This window comes from Chroicocephalus ridibundus, chromosome 6 (assembly GCF_963924245.1).
Source record: "Chroicocephalus ridibundus chromosome 6, bChrRid1.1, whole genome shotgun sequence".
Taxonomy (NCBI): domain Eukaryota; kingdom Metazoa; phylum Chordata; class Aves; order Charadriiformes; family Laridae; genus Chroicocephalus; species Chroicocephalus ridibundus.
Genome location: NC_086289.1, coordinates 573,739 through 600,356, shown reverse-complemented (window position 1 = coordinate 600,356; position 26,618 = coordinate 573,739). Strand labels below are relative to the sequence as shown.

At 51.3% G+C, this 26,618-nt stretch overlaps 1 protein-coding gene across 4 annotated transcripts in view; it reads right to left on the bottom strand.

Annotated features, from left to right (window-relative positions):
* The window catches only part of STK32C (serine/threonine kinase 32C), a 95,404-nt gene that overhangs the window by 46,834 nt on the left and 21,952 nt on the right, over nt 1-26,618 (bottom strand). The window contains exon 1 of one of the 4 annotated variants that reach the window (XM_063338846.1): nt 24,140-24,158. The exons of the other annotated variants lie outside the window; for them this stretch is intronic. The gene's annotated coding sequence lies outside the window, so the exon portion shown is untranslated. Of the gene's footprint in view, nt 1-24,139; nt 24,159-26,618 lie in introns of those variants that run through there. 4 annotated transcript variants of the gene reach the window in all.

Genomic DNA, 26,618 nt, shown 5'->3' with positions numbered 1-26,618 from the left:
TGGCAAGATGTGGGTAAAGCCTGGAGCCAGTGGCCAGCTCGTCCGAGATGCTGCAGGAGCTGCAAACGGTCGCCTGCTCCCTCCCATCTGACAAAACCCAGCCCTGGAAGGGAAAATCTGCAGCCACAGGCAGCTTTTTATTGAGGCTTTTCCTCCCACCCCCATTAGAGAGACCGCAGTGAGCAACATGTAACCCCAGCTACATCTTGTTCATAAATACTCTTTCTGAAATCCAAAAGCTTAGCACACACAATGCTGAACCAATTTTTTTCACGTGCAAGCAAATCCATTAATTGAACTTCGGTCACAAAGAAATGCTCAAAGAGGAAACCCAGCTATAGTCAGGACCTTTAAAGCACAGCATTTTCTTGGCAATTAAATGATGTGCATGTGCTCATGATTTGCGATCACTCCAGGAGGACAGTTTCTGACAATTCTTTATTATAATGTTTGGAATATTGTGTAGAAAATCATTGCTGCTGAGAAAACAAACCCAAAAGTGTCATTTCCATGTATCCATGACTACAACCGATCTAGAAAGCACGCTCTAGTCAACAGTGAAGACAGAAATCTAGATATGAATATTCACCGGGCCCTTGAACCTATCAGCAAAGATGTCACTTTTAATAAATTAAATACACAGGTCTGCTGATTTGAAGTACAGATGACGTTAGATGAACAGGCACCGACTGTTTCTTCAGTTTCATTATTTTCTTCAGGAATTAGTAAGCAATCCCATTAAAGAAAAAGCAAATCTCAACATTTGAGGAAGGAAATCATAGTAGCAGCATGTTGCTTTTTGTGCGCAACACACTGGATTTCTAAAAATGACAACATATCACTACAGAAAATGTGATTATCCCTAAAATAGAAATCCTGAACCTGCCTGGAACAATTACGTATGCTCCAGAGACTCCGCTTTCCGTGAGCTGACAGGAGAAAGCTGTCTTTCACCCGCAACCAGAAGAGCTGACTATTTGGGGGTGACTGGTATGAGGCTGAGTCACCGGCGGCAGCGGGGGATCTCGTGCCCCGCGCTCGCAGGCAGCGGGAGATGGCAGCTGCTGCCTGTGCGCAGGACCGAGCTCACCCACTGCTGCGACCGGCACCGCTCCGACGCTCCCAATCTGCAAGTACAGGAATGGGTCTGGCCTGAGGCTGAACCGGAGGAACCCAGGAGAGGGGGAGAGGGACCTGGAAACCTGGGATGCTTTAGGAAGCATTTCTTTATCGCGAGGGTGGTCAAGCCCTGGAACGGGCTTCCTGGAGGGCCCCACGCCGGGCAGTGTCCAAGTATTAAGGACAACGCCCTTAACAACACGCTTTAACTTGTCAGCCCTGAGCTGGTCAGGCAGTTGGACGAGATGATCGCTTTAGGTCCTTCAAACGCAAACAGTCTATTCTGTTCTGTTCTGTTCTGTTCTACTCTATTCCCATCTGCAACGTACAAACACAAGGCGGTGCAGCATCACGGCGCAAGGACACTGACTTGTTGGTCGTACCACAATCCAACGCCATCTGCGGCGTTGAAATGCCCCAATGGATATTTCATTATCTCCTCGTGGAAAAACTACACTAATTATTCCTATTGACTCCTCTAACAGCTCGTTATCAATACTGCTCTTTTGCAGGTCAGTGGAATTGCTGGACGTAAGACGTTGGCTCTTGCCACCAGAGACATGCCTCTTCCTGACTCTCCCTGGCATCAAGTGACAAATGATGAATCACAAATAAAGAAAAATATCGTGACCTGGATTTGCTTAGTTTGATGTGTTTTTGTTCTGTCTCCAGGAACGCGTGAAAAGCAGGACGGCAGGGTTTCACGCGCCTGTTGGACCTCACCAAACCTCACGCAGCCCAGTCCAGCCCCCTTCACAAGAGAGAGCCAGGTGCTGCACTGACATCTCTATAATTAAGATTTCATTGTCATCACAGAATGTACTGTGTGATAAAGCAGACTGGGTGCACAGCTTCTCTTTTCCAGTGAAATAAAGAGAATGAAGAATAAGTTTTGCTGCAAAAATTCTTTATGCAGAAGGACGAGTATGCTTCAATGTAAGATGAAAAAAAATGAGGTTTTTTTCTTTATACTATCTTAAAATTACAAATGTCTTCATTATTTTTGATATTTATTCTGCATTTATTTACAAGATATCTAAAAGTATGGCAAGACAGAACTACCATAAAACTTCAGATACACAGTGGACACCCAGTGAGGGTTTAACATCAGGACCTGCTATTAATGTCCAATAGTAGGAAAACAATGGATGCAGTTAGAAAACCCAGTATCTGATACCCTCAAATCTGGGGAAAACGGAAAATTAAAAATCACGTTTTAAGGATCAAGTCAACCTTTCACTATTTATCTGCACATTTTCCAGCTTCATCAATAAAAACAGGGAAGTTCTAACTCCAAGAATGACTCTCTACAACACTAAAGACCTAAGAAATTCGTCTTTGAGTCTTGTATCAGCAAATTTGTAAGGCTAGTACGGCATGATCAACCTTCTCTTTCTATCAATGTAATTCTATATGGGGGCATAATTAATAGCATTTGCCTACCTATTATATTACTGCAATCTAGCTTTGAAAGAAAGCACCGCGGTAATTGATGTAGAAACATTAACGCGGGGCCACAGCAACCACAAGTGTGCTGCCACAAAACGCCGAGAGTTTCAGCCCACAGAAAAGCGAGTCACAGCTCAGACTTACGAGTCACGGCACCCACCGATCCCAGCCACGTCTGCCAAGCCCGAGGCAGAGGATGGAGAGCGGGCAGCCATCCGCGCCGCGCGGCAGCGGGACAGCCTGCAGGGAACACGGGGCACTGACGTCGGGGAAAAGCGTCGTGACAGTCAGAGGACGAGGAAGAGGAAGCCCAGCAGGACTAGCAGCTGCCGGGATTCGGAGCAGCTTTGAGAGGGACGGGGGGGGTCTGAGCAAGGGGACGGGGCTCAGGGAAGCGCTGCAGAGACCTGCGGGGGACGCGTAGGCACTGCTGCCGATGCAACCCGCCGGCAATTTCCGAAGAAGAGGTGAGCCTGCCAAAAACAGCGGGAGAGAGAGAGGCAGGACAACAGGAGGGACAGGCAGGACTCGGTATGAAAGGCTTTCAAACTGCAGGATGAACCTAGCGAATTGGAAAGATCAGTAAGATCAGGGAGATCAAAAGTGAGATTTGTGATTAGAGATGAGGTAAAGCGAGGTGGGGGAAAAAGCAGAGGTATTTCACAGAGAGCGGAGGCAAAGGGCAATGGGGAAGGCTATCAGCAATCCTCCCAAAGCCCAAAACCCTCTGAACACAAGGCATCCATTTTTCTCTAACTGGAAGGCTCCATACGGCGCAAGAAACCACTGCTTTCCTTTCTGTCACTGGGAAAAGCACAAGCAATATGTTCAGTCTCCAACATCTCAGGCTGATCTGTTTTGCCTATTCAAATCCATAGAGAAGATTACATGGGTGAGAAAAATGGAAATGCGGTATAATATGACTGACAGGAAACTCAAGCGAACATTAACTACCCAGGAATTCAGGGAATGCTGGTAGATAATGAAAGAAATTAAAGGTATAATACAAGCCCAGTGCTATAAATGAACCCCTTTAGAAACTAAAGGTTCAAACATGTTATTAGGAAGCAACTCTGAAGTCGTGTAAAAAACAGTGAGTTATTGTATGATTAAAAATGAATCTCTGCAACTCCGTAAGGAATCAAACATACCATACAAAGCAACTGCAAAGTCATTTTAGGAAGATTGGGTTATTGATATTGGGTACAAAAATGTTTGCATTGGCCAGAAACCATCCCTAATTAGTGCAAAAATACTGCTTGCATTGGCCAGGAACCCTTCCAAAGGAGTGCAAATGTATTACATTCATCTGCTTCTCCATCAACGAGCTCAGGAGGCACTAGAGATTGCGGAGAAAAACACAGCACCTTGGCCCTTGTGTTCTGTATGCTTTCAAAATGCTGTTTCTGTTAGAATAAACAACGTTACTGTGCAGTAACAACCCAGGGAGGCAAACGGGTTATTCATTAGTCACCCAGCTGAGCTTGCCTTTGGTGCAGATGAGCGAGCACTACTCGAGTCCCCGGTGGTCCTGGCCAAAAGGCGTGGAGACGACGTGTGCGTTACATGCGCAGGCTGACGGGCGAGCAAGGCACAGCGTCCAGAGCGGTTACCCTCCCCTGGCTCCGGGGCACGCCGTGCTCTCAGGGCTGGTGGCAGGAGGCAGCCCGCACGGAACACCTGCCAGAGCCCCCCGTGCCACCTGAAACGCGGGACTGACGCCCTGAGGCCAATACCAAAGACGCTTTTGTTTCTCCATGCTCCCACATGTCCAGCTAGTATTTCTAGAAGGGCACTGCCTCTCGGCAAAGCTCTCTGCTAAATGGTCCGTTTTATAGTAGTACCACTTGTTAAACAGCTTCCAAGCAAATTACAGAGTGCTGGTGTTGAAAAAGCAAATGTTATGTCGGGATTCACCCTGCTGCCCATGTAAGTGCTGCAGGGGTCGCCTCGGAGCCATCCCCGCGTGGGAGGTCTCATCGTTTGGCAACACCAAGGCTCGTTGTTCATCAGCCCGCGGCAGGCAGAGCACCTCATGGCTCCCGCACCTGGGAACCGCGGCCACCGAGCACTGACCACGCAGCACAGGGGTCTCTGCAGGAGGTGGCCGTGCGGCTCCGCCGAGGCCGAAGCTCACACATCGCTGCGTCCCCCTCGCGCTACATCCCACTCACACCGCTGCTGGGGCGAGGGGAGCGGGCGGGTGCCAGGCTGGCGGGTGGCAGAGGCAGCACCAAAAGCGAACCTGTGCCAGGAGGCTCTGCCTGCGGAGAAGCTGGAGGAGCCGTGGCCCGGAGTACAAGCAGCCATCCTCCACCGAGGACCCAAGCTCATCCGTTCCCATGAGCGGCGACTGCAGGCTTTCCAGGGCAGAACCATCCTGTTAAATTTGTGAGGGAAAACTTTATATGCAGCTGGAATAAAATCTCTCCAGCAAATAATCAAACTCTTCCAGCGCACCGAGTCTAAAGTAGAGCAGAGCTGAAGCCGTTTGATCACAGTATCGTGACTGCTAATTAGAGCCCTACCAGGAATGACGGGAAGACATCGTTTTTATCCCAGTTCCTTGGATGTGTCACTGTCACAAACCCGTGACCTGTTTCCTGGGGCAGACGCACGTTTCAGAAGGCAGCGCCGAGGTGTGGGTTTTGACACAGGAGGACCCTGCAAGGAAAGGCTGATGGGCAGAGAAAAGAAGCCTCTGCCCGCCCAGCAGCAATCCCCGTGCCTCGCCCACCTGCCAGGCGAAAAATTCTCCTGGGGAGGAAGCGTGAGGAGGGACTGGGCTCTTGGAGCCCTCTGCCCAGGTACACGTGCACGGACGAGCAGAGAGACGAGAGCTCTACTGGGTATTTGAGCATTACTGATAGTCTAGATTACTTTTGATTATTATAGAGTGAAGGAAAGACAAGACTTTTCCAATTCATACCTTCTATTAGTATTTTTGACCATGAATGGAAACAAAAAAACGGTGAAAGAAGCAACCCTGGGTGTAAGAAGAGTAAAGCTGATACACAAACTCTTCAGGAAGGCATGTAAATTAATTGAGTGCTAAATATGCCATTGCATCCACGAGGCCATAATGATCCAAGCACTGCCCCTCCAGACACAAGCAGGAGGTGTCTTCAGCCACCTGCCCAGCACGTCCCATCTTGGTGTTCCCCAGGGGTCAGTACTGGGTCCAGTCCTCTTCAATATATTCATCAATGACCTGGATGAGGGGATAAAGTGCACCCTCAGCGAGTTGGCTGATGACACAAAGCTGGGGGGGGGTGGCTGACACATCGGAAGGCTGTGCCGCCATCCAGAGAGACCTGGACAGGCTGGAGAGTTGGGCAAAGAGGAACCTTATGAAAATCAACAAGGGCAAGCGTAGGGCGCTGCAGCTGGGGAGGAACAACCCCCTGCACCAGGACAGGCTGGGGCTGACCTGCTGGAGAGCAGCTCTGTGGAAAGAGACCTGGGAGTCCTGGTGGACAACAGGGTGACCATGAGTCAGCAATGTGCCCTTGTGGCCAAGGAGGCCAATGGCATCCTGGGGGGCATCAAGAAGAGCGTGGCCAGCAGGTGGAGGGAGGTCATCCTCCCCCTCTACTATGCCTTGGTGAGGCCGCACCTGGAGTACTGTGTCCAGTTCTGGGCTCCCCGGTTCAAGAGGGACAGGGAACTGCTGGAGAGGGGACAGCAAAGGGCTACCAAGATGATTAGGGGGCTGGAACACCTCTCTTATGAAGAAAGGCTGAGGGATTTGGGTCTCTTCAGGCCGGAAAAAAAGCAGCTGAGGGGGGACCTTATCAATGCTTATAAATACTTAAAGGGTGGGTGTCAGGAGGATGGGGCCAGGCTCTTTTCAGTGGTGCCCGGGGACAGGACAAGGGGTAATGGGCACAAACTTGAGCATAGGAAGTTCCACCTAAACATGAGGAGGAACTTCTTTACCCTGAGGGTGGCAGAGCCCTGGCACAGGCTGCCCAGAGAGGTGTGGAGTCTCCGTCTCTGGAGACATCCCAAACCCGCCTGGACGCGTTCCTGTGCAACTGCTCTGGGTGACCCTGCTCTGGCAGGGCTTGGACTGGGTGAGCTCCAGAGGGCCCTGCCAGCCCTATGATTCTATGGTTCACAGCAGCCCTGTCCCCTGGAGCCTGACCCAGCTCCACCTCGCCACGTACTGGCAGAGAAGGCTCCATGGGCACAGCAAAAGACCCTGAACTAATTTTCTGTGCCAAATAAATTAAGCTGAGCCTGAAGTGTCTGTGACAGCACGCCAGCGCTACGCAAGGGTAGGCTGGTCTGTGCTGTCCCCATGACTTGCCCTGTCCCTGGGGCACACGGGATGGAGCCAACAGGACTCCCTGGACAGGACCCCGCTCGGAGGCGTCCCGCCGGCACTGCCGCACGCCGTGGCAATGAGCAGAACTCACGCTGGTGGTGGTGGGAAGAAGGGGAGGAGGACTGGGCTGAAGGGCCAAGCTGCAGCTCTGCGGCACTGCTGCTGCCAGCTCAGGCGAGCGGCCGCCCGGCTGGCTTTACAGCATAATCACCACTTCTCGCACCACAGCACTAGTAATTATTTTTCTTCATCTCCCTGCTCCTTATCCCAGAATAGAACAAGAGGATCAGGAAGGCCATTTGAGCCATTTAATTCTGGGACGGTTCCATCATAATTACAAAGTTTGATTTTCCCAGTGGCGGGGGGGAAGAAAAAGGGAAGCAAATCTCTCCCCAGTCACCTCCGTGCTTCGCAAGGTCAGCCCTGCTCCTGCGCCCAGGCTGGGCCCACCCGCTGGGATTCCGCACACCGGGAACCGGGACACCCACCACGCTGGCAGAAATGCCGGGCACGGTGCTGCCGGGCTGCAGTGTCACCACAGCGGGATCACGCCGCGAGAACGCCGCACCCAACACTTGCGCTAACTCATGCGCTTTATATTTTCCACATAAAATGCCTGCAGACAAGGCTTCTATAGAAGTGTATGTACACGCACGCACCGTGACACATACACACATATATGTGTGTGTGTATATATATCTCTGTGCCTAAAGGACTGCCCAGGCAGTGGGCAGAAAGACTGTTCATCTCTCCCCTTTCTTTAACCGAGAGCGGAGCGGGATCTCCCCACGGAGGATGGGCAGGGACGTGTCTAGGAGCAATAAGCGACCTGCAAAATCAGCCGCTGCTGGAGCAGGAGATGCTGCTCCAAAGAAAACCGGCTCCCAGGTGCTAGGCACTGCAGCAGCTGGGCACCGCGCCGGGGGTCAGCTCTGCCGGCAGACCTTGCCACAGGCAGCCCCGGGACTCCCCTTCCCTACGCCATCGTCCCAGCCCCGCGCCAAGGGCTTCCCCACGTGGGCCGGCCAGCGCGGGAGAGGCGCGGGTGGCCCCGGGGATGGCCGCGGTGCCAGCGGTGCAGGCAGAAAGCTCGGGGAAGGCGTCCCGCTCTTCAGTGTGGGTCCTCTTCTCCAGGAATCCAACCCCAACAACCAGCTTCTAATGGGCCAGGCAGGTAAACATTTTACCCAGACGGTGAAAGTTACCATTAAAACGCACGATGACATTCCTTCCTTGAAGGCATGGCATTTTGCATTAGAAAACAAACCCAATTAAATTCCAAATTCAGCTTCCATCTTTTATCAAGCTGACAGATTGGATGTGTACTCTAGCCTTTAGTTGTTTTGTGGCTTTTTTCCCCCACTTCTACAGCTTAGAAAATTTTATTTCAAGTAACTAAAATTGATTCACCAAAAATAAAAAAGTCTTTATAGCACATGTTTATAGTAGCATAACATTAGCAATAAACATCTGCTAAATGTTACTTACTGGTTTTGCGACATATGTTATAAATGATAAATGGATGACTTGAGGTGCCTTATAAAATATTTAGGTTGTATTGTGTTCAGGGCTAGGCCGCGACTGCTAAAAACCCTACAGTGAACAGAAAGCGCCTCAGTAAAGGGAAACTGTTTTAGACAAATTTATTCCAACAAAAATTGTAAAGCTGGGTATACCAAACCATTGAATTCATTTCCTCAGTTTAATTTTTGGTTTTTACAGCCTGTAGGGAAGTGGGAGTCTCTCCTCCTCTGGAACGTTTTCAAAACTGACCTTGACAGTACCTTTCTCTACAATAAGACCTCCTTGGCGTTTTAATTTTAAAAGGTAAAAAGAATAAATAATTACACCTAATGAAATGTTTGACCCCAAATGAAGTTTTGCTTTCTCTGCTGACAAACGCGGATTTCATGTAAAACACCCAAGGTGGGTATTTTAGCTTGAAGCGCAGCTGAACCCCCGGCCCCGCTGTCCCCACTGCGGGCACAGCCCCGCAGCCAGCTGCCCCCGGCCTGCCCGCCGCAGCAGCACCCCGCTCGGGCGCCCGCCCCCGGGGTTTCTTCAAAACTAGGCGGAACACAGAGTTTGAGGCAAGTTTGCCATTTCCATTTCAAATTGAAGGCTGATGAGCTGTTTTGCTCAGCGCCAACAGGGAAGTTTGGGATTTGTCAGCCTCAGCTCACTTCCGTCCATGGGAAAACGGTCATGTTTTATGGAGGTACCGTATGGTTTGGCTCTGCAGTGGTAAGGTTTGCTGAGCAATGCCAGTTTAAACACAATTAAGGAATTCTCATGGGAGGATGCAGAAACCTTCAGTAATCAGAAATAAAATCCAGCCAATGAAGAAATACACTGTTTCCAGGAGGAAACTTATACTACTACAGGAAACCAGCTCCAATCCTCCAAGTGTCATGAGAAGGCAGCTACTACCTTCAGATGGACCAGAATCCCGTAAGGGCCTCTGGTGATAAAGCAGAAAGCATGAGGAAGGAGAAAAAAAGCAAACATTTTAAAAATTCGTAATAAAATTGGGGAGGTAGAAGTTCAAGAACCATCTCCAAAATTAAATTAAAAGGTATATGAAAGAGATAGGTCTTTTCAAAGTCTAAGAAAGTAATTTAATTAGGAATTTGTTTAATGCAGGATTCTTTTTCCCGTTATGGGGTTGCATGCCTAGCCTCATGGGACGCCAATTTGTCATGTCCTTAAACGTAACTCCAGATAAATGCTTTTTACACACCCAGCAAGAGAGTTTTTATGTTACCGCAGCCTGTTCAGAGAAATCCTCCCTTAACTATTTTCTTCCAAAAGTCCCCTCAGTACAGCACCACACAGCCCCGTCCAACCTGGCCTTGAACCCCCCCAAGGATGGGGCAGCCACAGCTGCTCTGGGCAACCTGGGCCAGGGGCTCACCCCCCTCACAGCAAACAATTTCTTCCCAAAATCTAAATCTCCCCTCCTTCAATTTAAAACTGTTCCCCCCGTCCCATGGCTCCCCTCCCTGCTCCAGAGTCCCTCCCCAGCTTTCCTGGAGCCCCTTTAGGGACTGGAAGGGGCTCCAAGGTCTCCCCAAAGCCTTCTCTTCTCCAGGCTGGACATCTTTGTATTTTAATATCAGCCATAACCCCAGGAACACGTAACACGTGGAAATGAAAACTGCTGAAGCCCTCGGCTCCTCCCGCCCCTCTCGGCACAGAGAAGGACCGCTCTCCGTAGGAGGCAGCAGCGGTGCAGCGGCGTTGGCCACGCTCTGCAGAACCTGTCACCCGCTGCAGACATTGAAACAGCATGGTGGTTTGCTCCTTCATTACAACCTGCCTCATCAGACCTGCTACCTCATAAAAAATGGATATTGCAGCATTCCCCAGCCTCCACGCTTGCGAAGAAAACCTGCACTGCACCCTCGAGCTGTATCTGAACTGTAAAATATTTAAGCCCATCCAGAGATGCTTGATGAATTCTGAAACCATGGGCATGCCAGTAGGGTTTGCAGCTAAGCTTATGCAAAACCATATTTAAGTGGAAGGAAGATGTGTCTTAAGACCTGCCAGAGAGCAGGCGCTTGCTGTGATTGCTGTCCCGAGGACACCACTGATGCCCTTTTCCTGCTGACACGCGAGACGGGTCCTACCGACCAGCAGGACCAGAACCAGCTGTTCTTATGGCAACCTCTTCGACAGCAATGTTCTTGCTCATTTTTTCTCTTGGAAGCCGCTCCAGCATGACCTGGGATGGAAAAGGCTCCACGAGAGAAGGGGAAAGACCATCGTCACACAGCTCATGGTGCCTGGGCCAAAAGTACCCCGGGGCCCTGCTATCCGAGGCGTTTGCCCTGCTCCTGGGGGTGCGTGGCAGGAGCTTTTCTGGGCATCTCTCATATAGACAACGAGGGAAATGATTAATGCCAGGTTTTACTGCTCTGTGGGGAGGCAGTTCTGTCAAACGCACTTAATTGCCTCATTTGAAGTTTCTAGACAGCGTGGCAAGCAAAGGCAGCGGTGCTGGCCCCTGGTCTGCACTGAGCTGGGGGCTCAGCACTGCCTGCGCACGGTCGAGGCTTTGCACTGCGTGTGCCAATAAAACATACATTAAATGGATTAAGAGCAGGATGAGCTTTGGCTTTCCGGCACAGTTTTTAAAGCATTAACCATTTTTCAGCCCTGTCTAATATAACCAGGATAGATTTTTTTTCACATCTATGCCACAGTAATAGTTTCATTTAGTGTCCCAAACTGGCGGTGTAATAAATACATGGTCTATATCAGAAATAAAGTCTGCTTATCTTCATGAACTTACCTCACCTTGCGGTTCTGACTGTACAAGGGAAACCATGAAATGAGAAGTCAATTCTTTAAATCATTTCGATCCACCATTTAAATGGAAGTTGAACAGCAACAAAGCCACTGTTGAGGGTCTGATGCTACAAATGGCTTCAGATCCTCAGGTCTTTAGTCCACCTTCGTCCTGAGGATGAGCACAAGCCAGAACCTCGTGTCTTCCTTCAGCAGGAACCTTCTTTGAGTGAATTCGCAGAATTTAAAGGATGCAAAGGATTCGTGCTGCCCTCCTGCACAGGCGCGCATTTTGCTCCGAAAGCACACTACCTTTCATGTTATAGCGTCTTATCTATGTGTTAATCACTTTAAAGTTGCTGAATTATTCACCGTTCAGAAAATGCATTTTCATTGCCTAGAGTTGGCAATCGAAAATGACTTACAGAAATAGGTCATCCCCATCCCATAGAAGAATTAACATCCACTTCATGCGCTTCCCTCCCCGCCAGTTTCCATTTTTAAGCTCTGCTCCACGTGAGGATGGGCCAAATTTAAACCGTCTGCATTTTTCATGGTGCTCCATCACGCTAAACCCACAGCCTTCACAATGTGCCCTGACTCTACATTTTTAATAAACCGCACCCAGCAACAAAACTAATAGACCAACTTTTGCCTGGTATTCCCACAAAACATTGAACAAAGCTTTAAGGATAATTGCAAAGACACCCGAGTTTTCCAAAGCCGCTACCTCACCTTGAGAAAACCCCCTCCCGCCTGGAGCCCAAGCGTCACCCCCTCGGCCCCGAGGGTTTTGCATCTGCCTTGCAGGGGGGAGCAGGCTGTGGGTTTCTTTCCTTTCTTTTCTTTACCTACATACCGCCCTAATAAACAGATTTTAACATGACATTTGAAAAAAAAAAAAAAAGAGAGAGAATTTTTGCTGGCACATGTAATTTGCTGTTTTTACACATCTCCAAATTAAATGCAATTTGCTGGGGCCTGTTCCCCAGCAAGCTGTTAGCCATAATATGCCCAGGCTGCTGTCTATTGGGCCCACATCAATTTCTCCTCGCTGGGAAGCACAGAGCGAGGGCCCTGTTCAAGCTTTCTGTTCCTGCGATGCTTCGCGCAGGCGGAGGTGGCACTTGCCAGCGTTTGATTACATGGAAATCATCCTGGTACCTCCAGCCTCCGGGAAACGGGACTCAACTAAGAAGACACAAGCGGCACGTGAAACCCAAGTACAAAGCAGGAAATCTTTCCCACACTAGCCCTGGAACGGATGATAAAGAGCAGAATCGGGATCCAAGCGCAGCACGCGGCCGGGGAGCAGAGGGAGCCTGTTCTGGTGGGTGCAAAGGATGTCGGGGGACGACGGGGGACACAGGGGGACACAGCGCCGGCGCTGCGGAGGGCCCAGCCAGCCTGTTCTGGGCTCCAGCTCTGGTCCACAGTGGATCGAACGGACTCTCTGTGTGCCGCTCGCTGAGCAGCCCGTTCCGCAGCGGGGGGCATGCCGTGTGCTGCGCGCCGTGCCCACCGGAGCCACCACGAAGGGGATTTACCCTCGGCAGACACCGTGCGGGGATGGCAGAGCAGGATTATGGATGGGCTGGACACTCGCTGCGTGCAGGGCAGCGCCTGCAGATCCCAGGTGGATAAAGCGCAGAAATAACGAGGAGAGGCCCATGAACCGTTGGAATTCTAAAGTCCAAATTCAACTCTATTCACAACGGCAGTGATAGAGCTCGGGGATGGCATTTTGGCCCAGCAGAACCTACTTTCCGAATCACTCTCACGAGACAACAATTTCCCCGGTAAAGCTCTGGAAGGTGCCCATCTCACTGCGTCAAAAAACACGCGCCCTGTGGACAATTCAGTTAAGCGCCAGGGACTCGCCTTAAGCCAGACTGACATTACAGGAGTTAACACCGGCCGCTTTCAGCGGGGTCCACTGACACAAGCCTGGCAGAGAATCCACCGCAAAACCTCCCTTTGCAATGGGATCCTGCTTGTTTGGGATTCACACCAAGTAAGAGAGATGCTGATCACGGAATAAAACCTGCCCTGCCATATGCAGTAGATTAATTACCGCATCGTTCTGCTGCCGAAGCAGGTCGAAGCGATCATTACCTACTCAGGAAAACGAGTGCTAATAACAGTATTGCTCACAATCTTGTTCCAGCATTCCATTCAACCCAATTGTTCAGCTCAATAGCAAACAGCTTACACTAATTCCTACTAACTTTTAATACTTGTGTATTGAGAAATACAGAGTTCACGCTGAAAGGGCACAAATTCTAATACACAGCGGGATTAACTCTTCATGCATTAAACTTAATTATGTGCAGTCAGGTGGCACTTGATGTTCCTTCTTCCTTAGCTAAACCCAACAACACACGTTTAATGATTTCGGTGCACATACGCTGATGGAGCTAATTAGGACTCCTGGAGGGCTGAGCTCAACTTTTTCAGTGTTGTCTAAACTGAAAACAAAATGTTCCAGAAGCCATACTGTGCAGCACGGGCTCTGCGCAGACAGCTCGCTCCTCTGAATCTGCAACAACCCCATCATGTTTGCTGGGCAAAAGGAAAATATCTCAAAAGATAAATAATGAGCACTCCATTTCCTGGGCTTTTAAAGTGTTTCACCGTTGACTCTGGTTTCAAGAGGATCAAACCGGGAACCGCATCGAAACCTCGCTTACATACTTTGAAATGGATTATGCTAAAGGCGAAATAAAATAAAAGCTTAATTTAAAAATACAAGCAATAAACAAAATAAATTCCTCCATCCCTGCTGTGGTATTGAACGTGAGAAGGGCGCGCTGCTCGCGCAGGTTAGACGTCAGCTGATGGTTAACCCAACCGTACCTCACCACGCTGTTTCAGCCCAAGAGGGCAGTTCTGGCGCGTTCGCTGGCTGTGCTATGGTGAAGCTTTAGGCTGGCTGATAGAAGCCAGGGGACCAGAAGTCAGGCGAGGAAGAAGGTCGGGCCAGCACCTGAGATAAGGACCGTGCCGAGACATGCCTGGGCATCTCAGCCGTTCATCTGAGGTTACCCCGGGCCACCCAGCCCCAGCATCTCCCAGCAGCCGCACGCACAGGGTGGCCAGTGGCCGCGCTGGCTCCTGGCCGCAGCTGGGGAACTGCCTGGGAAGGCAGAAGGATTTACCCATCTTCTCCCAGACCGTGCTTTCGGGCTGCTGACCCGCAGCAAGCTCCGTGATGCCGGCGCGTGCACTGACATGTGGAAGGGAAAACTCGAGCTCGTGCCTTTCCCAGCACAGAGGTGGGAGTATAGGGATGAAACTTATGTCCCACGCCTATCCGTGCCCTCGAGGTGGGAGTGGGGACACAGAGGAAAGGCTGGACCGCGTCTCACTCTGGAGGCTGTGCTCCTACATACCCTTTCCTCAGTGGCACCATGGGTGTCAAGTTGCCACCTGCTCGTCCCCCTCCACTTCTTCGCAGACAGGTATTTTTGACCCAGCTCAGTTCCCTGAACCAGTTCAGACAGCTTTCCCACAAATACCACAGCTGCCCACCGCGGTGGTGAAGTCTCCATCCTTGGAGGTATTCAAAAGCCATCTGGACATGTCCTGGGCAGCTGGCTCTAGGCAACCTTGCTTGAGCAGGGGGTTGGACCAGGTGACCTCTGGAGGCCCCTTCCAACCTCAACCAGTCTGTGATTCTGTGGTCACCGACACAGAAAGCTGATGGGAAAGTACACTGGGAATCACCACACAGATGAAGTCATTGGATACGGGTTTAAGGAAACAGAGACTGAAACAACTGGCCTTCTGACCAGCTCCTGCTTCCACCGCATCCCTACACGATTACTCTACAGTGTCCCAGCACGCTCCCCTACCAGCTGCTTCAGACCCCCGTCCACAAAAGTGCCGCTCATCTTCATACTGATGTTAATGCTCCACGCCGCGTTTCATGGGCGCTCCCAGACCTTCGGTGGGCTCTTGTGCCCAGGTGGGGGATGCAGGAGCTCCACCAGCAGCTGCCCCGGAGCAGCAGGGCTGGATGTGCCCCGAGCGCCCTGCGTGCTCCACACGGACACGCTGCTGGGGCACAGACGCATGGTCCCAGCCCGCCACACGGGACGGCGGGCGAGCGGATGGCGTGCACCCCACAGGCAGGAGCCGCGGAGCCGACCACCCTCCTGAGCCCTCCCCGGCACTGCTGCAGAAGCCGCGGGACCTGCCTGCCCCAGGAGCTGCAGCTGAGGAGAACAACCAGCTGCGAGACTGGAGCCATGGAGAAAAGCGAGGCAGAGTATCTCCATATTCTCAAGAGCCAGTGAAGTTATTTGTTACAACACTGGGCTGTATGATTATGGTACTAAAAATGCACATTTGGGAACGACATCAGGAAATCCTGCTTTCTGAGAAAGTGCTGACCTGTTTTCAGACTCTGTGAAAAGAAATACTGCAAACAATTACATTTGTATTGAGATGTTACTGATTAAAGGTACAAATCCAAACTCAGGGTTTTCTTCTGTCATTTCCAAAAAGAGTGACAATATTCAGCAATACATTACAAATGCTTTTCTATAACCTTTTTTTTTAAATCACATCAATTTAATAAATAACATCTTTGTTCAGTCTGCTCATTACTGGTATTTTAGTACTATCTGACTTGTCAGAGCAAAAAAGAAATTGGAAGAGAATTACTAGTATCAGAAAAGCCCGAGTTTCAGAGTATTTTTTCTTCGACCAGAATAACATTTTTAAATTACCGTCATCCCCTCTCCACTCAGAGAGGCTTGGTAAAGAGCCGCGCAAGGGCCAGCCATCCTGATCTGAATTACAGTGCCATTTTCCAAGCTTTTATGACCAACCACTAGCGTAATGGAAGCTGACACCGGAGGAGCTCTGGGGAGAGGGCCCACCATCTCCAGAAGAACCGCTGCGGGAACGCAGCGAGCATCGCTGTGTTGGGCCGGCGGCTGCAGCACTGCGGTGCCGGGGCAGAACCAACGTGTTTCCCAGCAGGAAACCCACTGCTCTGCTTCTAACGAGCTTTGCTTCTAACGAGCTTGGCTGCACGCAGCTCCTGGCCTGAGAAACCAATGGGACAAAGCCCAGCCATGGCACAGGCGAGGAGGCTCCGGTGGCAGCTGCATGGCCCGAGGAGCCCATGGGGACAAGCAGAGGGTGAGACACGCAGGAGGAGCAGAGGGGGACCCCGCTCCCGCTGGAGGTGCCGAGGGCTGCGGCACAGCAGCCGTGCAGTGGCCTGGATGGTGGCCACCGGTCCCACCCCCCGGTTCTGCAGGGGAGAGAACAGAGCTGGCTGCTGTGCTCTTCTGAGAGGAGACCTTCTCGCTCTCTACAGCTCCCTGAAAGGAGGGGGCAGCCAGGGGGGGTCGGGCTCTTCTCCCAAGGAACAGGCCATGGCACAAGGGGAAACGGCCTCCAGTTGTGCCAGGGGAGGTTTAGGATGGATATTGGGAACAATTTCTTCATGGAAAGGGTTGTCAAGCGTTGGAAGAGGCTGCCCAGGGCAGTGGTGGAGTCGCCATCCCTGGAGGGATTTAACAGCCGGGCAGACGTGGGGCTGAGGGACGTGGGTCAGTGGTGGTTTGGGCAGTGCGGGGTTGGTGGTTGGGCTCGATGATCTGAAAGGTCCCTTCCAACCTGGGCAGTTCTACTATTGTGTGATTCAGCCAGCCGTGCCGCCTTCTCCTTCGGGCAGCTCACCTGCTTGCCAGCACTTGCGCCAACAGGATTTTTCTTTTTTCCCCCGAAATTTTATCACCTACAAAAAAGTCTCTTTTGATAGCACTTAAGAGAAAGAAAAAAAAAAATCCTATTAACATGGCCTCTAATTCTGAAGTATAAATCCCAGAAGCCCTCCCACCAGCTGATGTATCCCATGGGACCTCGGCGAGCTGACACAAACCTGCTCAATGCCCGGGTGCTCCCTCTGTGTGCGTGTGGTGCTGCTGCCGCCCCCTCCTTCGCACGCCCCCCCACGGCGGGGCAGGAGCATCCCCCGGCCCCAGCGCTGCGCGTGAGACGGGGACCCGCCGCAGCGCTGCCCCGCTGCAGCGCTGCCGATGGAGGATCCCCCTCCATCGGCAAACACAGCCGCTATTTTCGGATCTCCCAACTCCCACTTCACGTGTCAGCAAATCTACATCTCAAAAATACATCCACTCCTTCCCTCGCGCGCACGGAGCGCTCTGGGCAGCCGGGAAGGAAATTGTGCTTACTCACGGCAGCACTCGGCTCTCCGGCTGCTAATGGCACGGCTTTAACCGGTGCAGAGGCTCCGCCACCCCAGGGCACGCGCCGGGGACACCTCGCACCTCCCCAGGAGGGGGTCACCACGGCCCTTCTCCTGCCCCCCGTCTGCCAGCTGCAGACCTGGCTGCCGGGATAGCGCCGAGCCTCCCCCCGAGCGGCAAACGCCAGTTGGGCTTCCCAAAAGACGGTATCTCCTGCCAGTACAGAGCCATTTCCATCATCTCCCACAGGCAGGCACAAAAAGAGCTTCAAAACCAAATTCTTTTAACAGGCAACTCATTCGGAATTATTTCTACATTATTGTTAAAGGACTGACGGCAAACCCTTTAGGCCGGTCTCATTAGGTATTGCCCACAACGTGACTTCAGACTGCAGAAATTCATGCCTGTTAAGAAGACACCAGCCTTCTCTTGCTGGAAAACCTAAATTCTGTGTTTCTGTCATTTCTCCAAGCAGAGAACTCATGGCACGTGAAATCATCAGACGGCGTGACCACAGAATCATACACAAAAGGAAAATACAGGATAAGCCAAATCCCGATGTTAAACTGTCCTCTCTCGTCTTCCCCATTCCCCTGCCTGTACTTTATTCCCCCTCTCCTGTTATATTTCACTTACAAATTCACATTTCTTTCCTCCCACTCAAATACTGTAGGAAACTGGTACTCAGCTCCTGCTGGAAACACACTGAGCAAGATGCATCAATCCATGTAAAATCCTTTCCACTTTTCTACACCAGCAAGAGAAAGTTGGAAAAGATCATTCTGAAGTTGAGATAAGTAACTGTGGTGTTCTCACAGAAACGGCTTTCTGTCACAGCAGGTGACACTTATTTCCAACATGGCTGCAAAAAGAGCTACTCAAACTACGCATTATTAAATTAGCCCCTTTCTTGACTAATAATGATTTCAGACTCAGCCCTGCTCACCACAGAGGCACTCACCCCGCCAGCGATGGCTGCGCTGGCACCGAACGCGCCCAGAGCTGCCGCAAGTGCAGCTCGGAGAGCCGCAGGAGACGAACGCAGACCCCGGACGGTGCAAAAACATCTTCCTCCTGGAGAACGAAGTCTCGGTGTGGGTACTTCACAGCGGAGACCTACTGCATGGCAGGTATCCCTCCATCTCAGTACAACCCCACACATTTTAAGCAGCGCAATGCAGAGCTACCGCAGCGCGGAACAGCCTCGGGTCTCCCTCCAGACCGGACCCCGGCAGACACCACGGCCAGGGCACGTCTGCGGCCTGCGCACGAGAGCAGGAGCCATCACCCCTGCTTGGGACGGGTAAAACCCAGCCGGGTATTCCAGCGCCTCAGAACAAGTCCGGTAGAACGAAACGTCCTGTGAATGCCAGCCAGCTGGGAATACGGATGCTCTTAACGCTGAGAATGCACATGTGAATATATCTTGTTACTTAATATAGATATTAATATTAACACGAAGTGGTGGAATTCCCATCCCTGGAGGCATTTAACAGCCGGGCAGACGTGGGGCTGAGGGACATGGGTCAGTGGTGGGTTTGGCAGTGTTGGGTTAATGGTTGGACTCGGTGATCTGAAGGGTCCCTTCCAACCCGGGCAATTCTGTGATTCTGATGAAAGTATCGCTGGCTATTCTGAAACTACGACTCTAATAATCATAAGGATACCCACTATATCTTGACTTGTACCTCACATAGAATCATAAAATCCCAGTATTCAGTACAGCTTTTCAACCAAATAAATACTGGTGCAACGATGCTGGACCGTTTCTGAGGCCTGAGGCAATGTACCTGTCTACCAGTGGACAGCTGTATATTCTTGATTAAAATTGATCCAACAAATCACAGTAAATAGAATTTTGCAATTTTCTTCCCAGAGGGGGAAAAAAAAAAAGGAACAACTACTGTTGCAGACCGAAGTGACCTTTGAATAAAGAACCTGAGGTCTACGCGCTGCAGCTTTGCGTGTGAGTGCAGAAAGGCAACAGCCGTGTACGCCTGGTGTCCACGACGGCCTCACGCAGGAGAGATCCTCGTCTGCAGAGGGCTCCTGGGCCGCTGCACGCAGGACGCAGCAGGGAGGGCTCTGCCCAGGCTGATCGCGCCCTGCAACCCGCTGCCTTCAGGTGCCTCTACAGCGTTTCTGACCGCACGTTTTCAGCAGAGGTCATCTCACTCAGGCATTTCATATAAACTCTCAAATGGAGTACACCAGAAAGACCTCAAAGTGTAATTCATTTTCTGCCACATTTGATGATTTTGCTGTACTTTCACCCTTTAATATGGCGGCACAATTGCACAGCGGTGGAAGAAGTCATTAATGCAAAGTGTCACGACGTTCCCCCTGTGCCTCTGAACCGGGAATGGGAGCGGGGAGGTGTCTGTCCCCTGCACAGCCTGTACGGGGACGACCTGATCTCCAGGTACCCACCGTCCTGGTCTCGGGAGCACCTTTACATGGAAGAGAGCAATGGAAACACAGGTGGGGTCTCCTCAGAGCATTTTCAGCCCCTCGGAAGTGCTGTCCTTCGCAGGAGGGCTCAGACAAGACGTCCCACTCCCGTCCTCGCTGCCCGCCGTTTATTTCTGCAGCTCCTCGGCAGAAACGCACCCATGTGGGGATGGTCCCATCCCCTCCCTGCCCTCTCCTCACATCTTCTCACTTCTCACACCAACCCCTTCTGTTCCCCATTCAGAACGTGACCCACGCCAGCAGGTCTCATTACAACAGGAGGAAACTGAAAAATCCGCAGTGTCCAGAGAAATGCTGCCTCGCACGCCAGGACCCCGCTGGGGAGAGATCACCACCAGCAGCACGAGGCCGACAAAAGGGGAGCACACCTCTCCGTTCAGGACCTGAAAACAACTGGTAAAACCCGTGCCGACCCCCCGTGCGGCGGGGCCATGTTGATGTATTTGGGTTTATCAGCCAGGGTGCGGCACGGGGGGACAAGCAGAGCAGCGGCGGTGGCTGTCACGTCCCGCAGTGCAGTAGGACACCGCAAAGCCTGAAGCTCCGTACGCTGCCTCGACAGCCCGCAGCTGCACATGAAGCAGGAGATGGCCAGGGTCGCCGTGGCCAGGCGGGAGCGCTGCCGGTGGCCACCACGTCCAGGGCAGAGGAGCCACCCACCGCCACAGGGCCAGGCACCGGCAGGGCTGTCACCCGCCGGGACCCCCAGCTCTCCCACCACGACCGGGGCCGGGCACCAGCAGAGCTGTCACCCACCGGGACCCCCATTCCCCTGGGGCAGCCCGGGAGCAGAGGGGAAGCAGCAAGCTGAGATGGGGCTGTATTAGGGAAAAAACACCACGAGTGTAAGGATGACAAACAAGAGAAAACCGTGCCATCTGGAGCTGATGGGCTGCCCGGTTATATGCCACTGCGATTTATCTTCCAGATAATCTATCTGATGATGCACAGGATTTAAAGCAATTCCTCCTTAAATTAGGATGTTGCTCCTATGTAGCAGCTACACGCTAACAAACTCTGTATTTTAGTGCAAAAACATTCACAAAAAGAAGCAAAGACTGTGCTGTGCTTCAGTGGCTGAAATCCCCGTCCTGGAGCAGGCTGCCTGACTCTCATTATAAGCAAATCAGACTGATTAAACACACCAACACTGTAAATTCACGGATTTTCTCCACCACCCCAGCAGCCCCCTGAGTCCTGGTGACGGGAGGCAGGGCCCCTGTTTGCCTGCCAGGAGAGCACACAGCACCGCCACACTGAGACTCACACTCCGAAATACGAAAAAACCCCAAAGCCAGCAGATAACTGGTGCCAAAAGCACCCAGGCAGAGATACCAAGCAATAATCCCCTGGGACCTGTCTTAACCAGAACCTTGAAATATACAGTCAAAGCACCAATGAAGTCCTGCTCTCGCTGAAACTCCTGCAAATTCCCCCCAGGAACAAGGGGGTGGGTTTCACCCCTAAAAAGGACAATCTGAACACGCAGGTGGGGGCGACACTGGGGGCCTCTTCTACCATTGAAATCCCCTCCTCCGAGGGAAGGTGACGCGCTGCTCGGTCCCCTCTCCAGCCGGTAGCGCTGCCACGGAGCCCTCCTCCGTCTCCTTCTGCTCCGACTTGTGTCCCTGCGGCCGGGCGAGTCCTCTGTTGTGCATCTCATGCGCCCGCCGCACTATCAACAGCTTTGAGAATAGATTATTTAGACTATTCCTTAATTATCAAATTAAAAAAAATAACCTGATAAACAATACAGTCAACTGAACAAAATCGAAGCCTTTCCCTTCTCTCAGCCTCCGTTTTCATACCTGACATCTTGAGCACTTTCCAGTCAGATTTAATGAATGGGAAGTGTTCTCTCTTATTCCCTAAAGGCAAATACTACTTTCCTACCTCCCAGGGGAAAAAAATTGCTCAAAATCTGCTTCCTTTCCATTAAGAAATAGAGAAAGACTAAATGTTTCCTAAATTAGCTTAACGGTATCCAGAAATATTCAGAAAGCCATTATAATGGAGATATATATATATATCACCATATAATGGAGAACATACATGTGTATATATATAATTTCACACCATAATTGACAACTGGAGGAAAGAATTCACTGTCGGAGGTGGGGCCAAGTCTCCTGCTGGTGCTGGGAAGGGAGTGCCGCCCTCCGACAGCCGACAGCGCTGACTGGGAAAGCCGGGGAACACAACCTGGTTTGTCCCTTCCAGCTTTAAAATCATCGTCTTCCCACTGCCTCATCTCAGCACTCAGACACCCGTGGGCCATGGGGAAAAGAACGTGGAAAAAAAAAAAAAAAGAGTTCTGCATTTCCAAAAATTCCACTTTTTTCCTTGCCTTTTACCTCCTCTTAGTGTGCTGCTTTTCCATGAGGTATTTTAAGCCGTTAGCTCCCCAGCTAGTACCGCACTTATCCAAGCACAGAATGAAACCTGTCATGCGGCTTGCGCTGGTAATCACAACAAGCCACGAAAATCTGAATGAATCGTGCTTCTCCCCTTCTCTTCAGCACTCACTATGCTTTACCATTCACGATCCATCTGCATAATTAAAAATTTCAAAAAAAGTGAGAAGAATTTCTAAAACAGACAGAAACATCATATTAAATCAGATTTTGGTCTCAGCATTCCTCCGAACACGGGAGGAAGTCACTGCCGTGAATGTTTCCTCCCCTCTCAGGATAAGACGAGACCCTCGGCACATCGATGCGCAGCCTCTTTGATAACGCTGGAACCGCGCGCCCTGCACTCGGACACACGTCTGCCCAGCCAGGACTGCCTCATCCGGACCAGAGACGTACAGATGTCACCCAGCATCCCAGCAAAGCAACATTTAAGCCTTTTTTTTTTTTTTTTTTTTAAAAAAAAAAACAATACGGATGTCTCAGCCACCTGCTCGGAATTTATATAAAGCATCTCTAAGGGTAACAGAACTAAGCACTGACGCTGAATCATCTCCAGACAGCACGCTCTCCCCAAAAAGGCACTTCTCAGCCACTTTAAGTAGAGGAAGCCATACACGCCAGAGGTTTTTTTTTCCTTTTTAAAACTGCGGTGTTAATTGCTGGCTGACTTTGCTGGGCTGCGGTCAGAGGGGGGGCAGCCGAGGCGCAGCCGGAGGGATGCAGCACCCAGCGGACGCCCCCCAGCCGCTCCTCGGCGTTTCCCCCCCGCGGGCGCGCTGTGCACCCGCTCACCCTTGGAGAAGGGCTGGCGCAGACTCGGCACCCACACGTGCACCCAAAAACCCCAGTGCTCTCCAAGTTCCTGGGGACTCGTGGTGAGAAGCTTTATGCAGCTCTGTATCTGCCCGTTTGTTGGGTCTTTTTAATAAATATGTAATTTACAATATTGAACAAAATATGGAATAAATACCACTTGTCACTATCCAATGCTACAAATTCCCCTAAGCCTGTAATTACTTACAAAAGCCTTTTACACTGTACAGATCTCCCACAGATTTCTCCCTAAGAAAGACTGTCATCTGAGCAGACACCAATTTACTACAACTTATTTATCCCCCCAGTTTGATCTATCCCAAGGATGAGCAGAAGAGAAGAAATATACGCTACTTATGTTGACTGAAAGACCTCAAAAAGTTCAAGACGAGACTCCACGTGGCTGTGCAGCTCTTGGCTCCACACTGCGCACCGATGCCTTGCCGACACGCACGGTCCCCTTCAGCAACGTGCTCTGGAGGAGATGCCGGAGGCTGATGACGGAGGAGGGGATGGAAACGGTACAGCTAAGAGGTGGGGGTCGGTCTCTTCTCCCAAGGAACAGGCCATGGCACAAGAGGAAACAGCCTCAAGTTGTGCCACGGGAGGTTTAGGATGGATATTGGGAAAAATTTCTTCACAGAAAGTGTTGTCAAGCATTGGAAGAGGCTGCCCAGGGCAGTGGTGGAGTCGCCATCCCTGGAGGGATTTAAAAGCCGGGCAGACGTGGGGCTGAGGGACATGGTTAGTGGTGGGTTTTGTCATTGTTAGGTTGGACTCAATGATCTGCAAGGTCCCGTCCAACCTGGGCAATTCTGTGATTCTATGATTCTATTTGGGCTTTTCTCCCTGCGGAGCAGCACGAGTGAGAAACGGGGAATGGCCCCCGTGCCAGGCGCGAGCCCTCAGCGCTCCCCAGCCCCTCCTGCCCGAACCCCCGGGACGCCCGCCCAGCCCCGTCCTGCCCAGCCTCTCCCCCAGGGCCACGGGGGTCCCCGATGCCTGCACCGAACGCGCCTTACGGCATGGGGGAATCTCCGCTTCGGTGGTCCAGTCAACGGCTGTCTGGATACGCGGCGTACGCTTTCCAGCATTACTGCCCAACAAGGTTTGCAAAGCGCAGGCTGCAGCAGGGGGAGGGCGAACACTTTTCCAGCCGCACAAACCCACCTCCCGCACACCGACAAACGCAGGACCACGGGATGCCACGGCAAGCTGGCGCTGCCTGCTTCTCGTAACAGGCTCGAGTTTGCGTCTTTAAGCATAAAGGCATTTTTTCATGTCTTTTGGGCAAGAAGGACTCAAAATGCATTAATGTCTTGCTCTATTAACAAAGAAACTATGGCAACACACACAGTTGCCAAGAGAATTACTGAAACAAGGTTTAATAGTTAATAAGCAGCCAGATGATGTCAGACTCATCTATTAAGACCAGTTTATATCTGCCTATTAGAACTTAATGTCCCAGAAAGTTGGGTTGGCCAGGATTAAACAGTCTGCCAACTACCAGTAATAAACCCAATTTTCTAAAGAATAGGGTAGAGTTATCCAAAATGTGGCCAGACCATGCCCATATTTCATAGCACAACTATTACGCTCCTTTTGTTACGGAGCAGTTTTTGAGATGTCAGAGATATGAATCAAAATTTAATGTGATGTGTGTGTTATAAAAGTGGAAATTGCAGAAGGTGCTCGCGGAACACCTGTTTGCCAGGCAGCCTGCACCACGCGTGCAGGAAATCAAAGACTTTGCTAAATTCGTATTTGTGCCAATGCATTTCTGAAATGTGCTGAAACTCTTTTTCTTTTTTTTAACTGAGGTGATCAAGAATTCTCTAAGAAACAACCTTCAGTGAAAATTAGTTTCTAAAACGCAGTAACAATTATTTTAGGAAAAAGCATGAAGTTGGCAGATATACTTGTAGAGCATTCTGTTTTCCTCGCTGGGCACATTCGCCGCGAGGAGACCCTGTGCCGCTGACGGCTCCGCAGGGCAGGGAGCAGGGACCACACCGTTAATCGCAAACCAGGAGTCGTTAGGGACTGCTGGTTACGCCGTCTCCCCAGTGCGAAGGGAAACCCGCTGACACGGCGAGTCTGCAATCCAGCACTACGGAGGACCTGGAGACGTGAAGCAACAAACGTCTCACCATCAACTTAATCCAGCGGCTTTGGCCAGCATCACCTCAAAAACCGTGAAGAAAAATAATGTTTGTGTGGAAAGAATGTCGCATACATTAGCCACTAAATAACTGAAAAAACACGAACACGTTACCCGTCAATGCGAGCACAAAAAATGCCATACATCTGTGTCAGCGAGACACTGACTCTCTATTACCCGGCTAGCAAAGTAATTATTGGAGTTTTAAAATCAGACAAGGTTTCTACTAAGCCAAGAGTTTTGCAAATGCAGTAAGGGACGACCCTCCCGCTGCAATAGCTGGGTTCTGGGTAGGCAGGATAGAAGAACACCCCAGGTCCAGATAGAGCAAAACAGAGATGACGGGGGCCAAGGCTTTGGAGCAGGTCTGGAGCCATCGCGGGAGCGGCCGTTACGCCACAGCTTCCTCGGCTGGCCGGGCACGGCTCTGCTCCGGCGGGTCGGCACCGCGCTCTCCGGAGATCCCCCTGCTCCCCAGATGGACAGCCAGACTTTACTGAAGGACGGTGAGATCAACTACTGTTTCCAATAAATCCACTTTCTCAGCTGGTGACCCCGGCAAGCTCTACGGAAGCAGAAGCCGGGCTTTGAGCAGGTTTCCACCCAGCAGATTTCCCAGGATGATGGAGCATCCCCTAGAAGCCAGCGGCCGTCCCAGGCTCCCAGAGCAGCAGCACTGCTGCCTCCCGGGAAGCTGTCCCGCAGCCGGCCGTCCATGCCACTGGGAAGCATTCCACAACTTCCACAACCACTGTTTCCTTCCTGTTTATTAAATCAGCTATCGCTTGTTCTGCTGCCGATAGGGATGGAGGAAGAGGTGTCCCCTCCCTCCCTCTGGCACTGTCCTCCCGTCCCAGACCCAAGGCCGAGTCCCTCACCCACCCTCCATGCGCGGGAGGTCCTGCTCGCTGGCAGTGGTCCCCTCCAGCCCCTCCCCAAGCCGCCGCCATGCTCTGGGGAGCGGAGCCGAGCGCACCCAGCCACGGCTTCGCTGCTCCTCAAGGCCCAACTGGTTCCAGGCACAACTTCTTTCCCTGCAGAGCTGCTCTCTAACCGATTTCTTCCAAATCACTCATCACCCCGCCGCTGCTGTCATCACCGGAGACACCGCATCTGCGTGAGCATCCCATCAGACTACCTGACACTTCCCTTTGTCTCTGGCGTGCTCTATTCTTAGCAACTCTCAGCTCACTGATCCTTTAAATCATCTCATCTTTGACCTATTCCATCTTCCACAACTTTCTTCCATTTTAGTCTCCAGTGCTGCTTCCCCAGAAATCAATCATAAAACTCGGAATACTTTCAGAGGGAAAGACGGGACGTTATCTCTGGACTATTTC